The sequence below is a fragment of the Scylla paramamosain genome, chromosome 15, assembly GCF_035594125.1.
Source record: "Scylla paramamosain isolate STU-SP2022 chromosome 15, ASM3559412v1, whole genome shotgun sequence".
NCBI classification, from domain to species: domain Eukaryota; kingdom Metazoa; phylum Arthropoda; class Malacostraca; order Decapoda; family Portunidae; genus Scylla; species Scylla paramamosain.
This window is the reverse complement of record NC_087165.1, coordinates 6,331,012-6,336,011: the sequence shown is the minus strand read 5'-3', so window position 1 is coordinate 6,336,011 and position 5,000 is coordinate 6,331,012. Positions and strand designations below refer to the sequence as shown.

Below are 5,000 nucleotides of genomic sequence, written 5' to 3'. Positions count from 1 at the left end.
CTCTCTCTCTCTCTCTCTCTCTCTCTCTCTCTCTCTCTCTCTCTCTCTCTCTCTCTCTCTCTCTCCCTACATATCTGTCTTCTATCTATCTATCTAACCATCTATCTACCTAACTATCTATCCATCTATCCATCCACCCATTTATCTCCAAAGAACACCCGTAATGAACCAGGTACACGGGAGGAAGAAAAGTCTGGAAGGTGACATTAATGAACCGTGAAGGGATGCCGCCTCACTCACCAGCCGAAATGTACACACTTGTCATCCATCCCGCCTCGACCGATACGTCAACGAGAAAAACTTACCTGGCTGGCTAATGATATAGAGAGAAAAAAATTAGCCTTCCCCTAACTTCACCTCCACCTCTGCCGCCGCTCCCTGACGTTTCTTCTCCTTTTCCATCTCCTCCTCCTCTTTCTCTACCTCTGCCACTGCCTGGTTCTTCTCTTCCTTCTCCTCCTTCTCTTCCTCCTCCTCCTCCTCCTCCTATTCCTATTTCTATTCCTCCTCCTCCTCCTCTTTCTTCTATTCTTTCTCTATTTCCTTCTCCTCCTCCTCCTCCTCTTCCTCCTCCTTATGGTGATTCGTCTTGCTACCCTCTGATCGTCCCTCCGCCTCTAAACCAGTCTTAAATCCAATAAAAACACACATCACTGGTTAGTTTTACGGTGATTTTAAGTGGAGAGTGTAATATTTAGTGTTTTGTTCGTCTTCGGGAGATTCTGGTAACCGTTAATCTTTTTTTTACTAAAGTTTTGTTTTCTGCTTCTATTTATTTCATTCTTAGGCGGCTACTAATGTCTTATTTCCTGATTTTTTTTTCTTATACGTAAAGCAAAGATAGACTAAAGCTGTACATATAATAATTTCTGACAATACATAAACACACTTAGCACGAATAATTTGTTCTCTATATTCGTGTATGAAATCTTGACAACAATCATTCCCATCCTTATGTTCATGTATAGAAACATTTTTTTTTTTTTACATCCTTGCATTAATTTTGTATCTGAAGCCCTTGCGTTCTTATACATGAAAGCTTGATACCTATCTTTCCATGTCCTTTTATCGGTATGAAAGCTAAACACATCCGACAAATTTATCACCATGGCTGTTCAGTTTAGTTACATCACATAATTCTTCCTCACTTTCCAAGTCATCTCCTGCAATATCCATTTAGCTACATTACACAGATCTTCCTAACATCCAGCGTACTATCAGCTTACCTGCTTGCCTCGTTAACTACATTAGCTCTCCCTTACACACACACACACACACACACACACACACACACTGCCCACTTGCCTCCTAGTAACGTCGAAAAATAAACTAGCTTCATTTTCATCTCTCCTACTCTTAATTTAATTTAGGGAAACGGCATTTGATTGGTCTTTTCTATTATTTATTTCATTATCTGTTTATTTGCCGACTCATTTATTTATGTATTTCGGCAGTAGACACCTGCCGAAACGATAATTACTCCCAGTGAGGTCTAAAGCACTGTTCAGGGGGTGCTGTGAACTTATCATTAAACCCAGCTGTGACCTCACTGAACGTTTCCCTTTGTGTCTCACAACACAAGGGGGTAGTCACAGCCTGCCCTCTAAAGACAACTCTTCCTCCACACAAAACTACAAGCACCTAATAACACACACACCCTTCACTCAAAAAATTTTAAAATCATGGCGACTCCTACACCAGCCTCGGAGTCCCCATCTGGGGAGGGGACCATAAATGTCCCCAGGTCGGACTGCCTTTCCGTCGACGACCCTAAGTGTCTTGACACCCCCCTCAACTTTTTCTTCATTAACTTCTGCAACATTCGCGGTCTAAGATCTAATTTTCAATCTGTAGAACACCACCTCTCCTCTTCTAAACCTCATCTTCTTTTCCTCACTGAAACTCAGGTGTCTGAGGCAACTGACAGTAGCCCCTTTTCTGTTCCCTCCTACTTTCTCTATCCTCATTTTCGATCCAAAGCTGGATGCTGCGTTTATGTGCGCAATGACTTAACCTGCTCTCGTGCCCACGCTCTTGAATCTTCCGAGTTTTCCACCATCTGGCTACGACTACAGAGTCATTCTCATACTAAATTTATCTGTGCTGTATACCTCTCTCCTAACTCCTCTGACTATAAGAAATTCTTTGACTACTTAACTTCCAAAGTGGAGCACATTCTGACCCTCTTCCCTTTTGCAGAGATCTCCATTCTTGGAGACTTCAATGTTCACCACCAGCTTTGGCTTTCCTCTCCCTTCACTGACCATCCTGGTGAACTAGCCTACAACTTTGCTATCCTCCATGACCTAGAGCAATTGGTGCAACACCCTACTCGTATTCCTGACCGTCTTGGAGATACGCCCAACATTCTTGACCTTTTCCTGACCTCTAATCCTTCTGCTTATGCTGTCACCCTTTCTTCTCCGTTGGGCTCCTCCGATCACAATCTCATATCTTTATCTTGTCCTATCACTCCAATCCCTCCTCAGGATCCCCCTAAGCGAAGGTGCCTCTGGCGTTTTGCCTCTGCTAGTTGGGGGGACCTGAGGCGGTATTTTGCTGATTTTCCTTGGAATGACTACTGCTTCCGTGTCAGAGACCCGTCTTTGTGTGCTGAGCGCATAACAGAGGTGATAGTGTCTGGCATGGAGGCGTACATTCCTCACTCTCTTTTCTCGTCCTAAACCTTCTAAACCTTGGTTTAACACAGCTTGTTCTCGTGCTATACATGATAGAGAGGTGGCCCACAAAAGGTACTTAAGCCTTTCTTCACCAGAATCTCATGCACTTTATATTTCTGCCCGGAACCATGCCAAGTCTGTTCTCCAACTAGCCAAAAACTCCTTCATTAACAGAAAATGTCAAAACCTTTCAAGATCTAACTCCCCTCGTGATTTCTGGCATCTAGCCAAAAATATCTCCAATAACTTTGCTTCTTCTTCTTTCCCTCCTCTACTTCAACCAGATGGCACCACTGCTATCACATCTATTTCTAAAGCTGAACTCTTTGCTCAAACCTTTGCTAAAAACTCTACCTTGGACGATTCTGGGCTTGTTCCTCCCTCTCCTCCACCCTCTGACTACTTCATGCCTCGTATTAAAATTCTTCGTAATGATGTTTTCCATGCCCTCGCTGGCCTAAACCCTCAGAAGGCTTATGGACCTGATGGGGTCCCTCCTATTGTTCTCCGAAACTGTGCCTCCGTGCTTGCACCTTGCCTAGTCAAACTCTTTCAGCTCTGTCTGTCAACATCTACCTTTCCTTCTTGCTGGAAGTTTGCCTACATTCAACCTGTTCCTAAAAAGGGTGACCGCTCTAATCCCTCAAACTACCGTCCTATTGCTTTAATTTCCTGCTTATCTAAAGTTTTTGAATCTATCCTCAACAGGAAGATTCTTAAACATCTATCACTTCACAACCTTCTATCTGATCGCCAGTATGGGTTCCGTCAAGGCCGCTCTACTGGTGATCTTCTGGCTTTCCTTACTGAGTCTTGGTCATCCTCTTTTAGAGACTTTGGTGAAACTTTTGCTGTTGCCTTGGACATATCAAAAGCCTTTGATAGAGTCTGGCACAAAGCTTTGATTTCCAAACTACCCTCCTACGGTTTCTATCCTTCTCTCTGTAACTTCATCTCAAGTTTCCTTTCTGACCGTTCTATTGCTGCTGTGGTAGACGGTTCTTCTCCTAAATCTATTAACAGTGGTGTTCCTCAGGGTTCTGTCCTGTCACCCACTCTCTTCTTATTATTCATTAATGATCTTCTAAACCAAACTTCTTGTCCTATCCACTCCTATGCTGATGATACCACCTTGCACTTTTCCACGTCTTTTCATAGACGTCCAACCCTTCAGGAGGTAAACATATCACGCAGGGAAGCCACAGAACGCCTGACTTCTGATCTTTCTAAAATTTCTGATTGGGGCAGAGCAAACTTGGTATTGTTCAATGCCTCAAAAAACTCAATTCCTCCATCTATCAACTCGACACAATCTTCCAGACAACTATCCCCTCTTCTTCAATGACACTCAACTGTCCCCCTCTTCTACACTGAACATCCTCGGTCTGTCCTTTACTTATAATCTGAACTGGAAACTTCACATCTCATCTCTAGCTAAAACAGCTTCTATGAAGTTAGGTGTTCTGAGACGTCTCCGCCAGTTTTCTCACCCCCCAGCTGCTAACTCTGTACAAGGGCCTTATCCGTCCATGTATGGAGTATGCTTCACATGTCTGGGGGGTTCCACTCATACTGCTGTTCTAGACAGGGTGGAATCAAAAGCTTTTCGTCTCATCAACTCCTCTCCTCTAACTGACTGTCTTCAGCCTCTCTCTCACCGCCGCAATGTTGCATCTCTAGCTGTCTTCTACCGCTATTTTCATGCTAACTGCTCTTCTGATCTTGCTAACTGCATGCCTCCCCTCCTTCCGCGGCCTCGCTGCACAAGACTTTCTTCTTTCTCTCACTCCTATTCTGTCCACCTCTCTAACGCAAGAGTTAACCAGTATTCTCAATCATTCATCCCTTTCTCTGGTAAACTCTGGAACTCCTTGCCTGCTTCTGTATTTCCACCTTCCTATGACTTGAATTCCTTCAAGAGGAGGTTTCAAGACACTTATCCACCAATTTTTGACCACTGCTTTGACCCTTTTATGGACTGGCATTTCAGTGGGCATTTTTTTTTATTAGATTTTTGTTGCCCTTGGCCAGTATCCTTCCTACATAAAAAAAAAAAAAAAAAAAAAAAAATCTTTTTCTTCTTTCTTTTATCTTCTATCTTGTTTTTTATCTATTCATTTTCCCCTTGGCCAATCGCCCTGATGCATATAAAACCTTATGTATGAGTGTAAACATCGTAAATATCCCCAAGTCATCGCTGTGAGAGATGGGTTCCAATTCCTTCCATCCTCAGCCACTTCCCTGCCTCGTTAGTTACATTAGTTACATTACATTTTCCTTACTTACAAACTGCCTGCCCACTTCCCTGCTGGACCCCTA

The 5,000-nt window shown here is 43.3% G+C and overlaps 1 protein-coding gene and 1 long non-coding RNA gene across 2 annotated transcripts in view; one reads left to right on the top strand and one right to left on the bottom strand.

Annotated features, from left to right (window-relative positions):
• The window catches only part of LOC135107328 (uncharacterized), a 69,154-nt gene that overhangs the window by 34,290 nt on the left and 29,864 nt on the right, over nucleotides 1-5,000 (bottom strand). The window lies entirely within an intron of this gene.
• Nucleotides 1-5,000, top strand: part of LOC135107327 (platelet glycoprotein V-like) — a 49,551-nt gene that overhangs the window by 34,821 nt on the left and 9,730 nt on the right. The window lies entirely within an intron of this gene.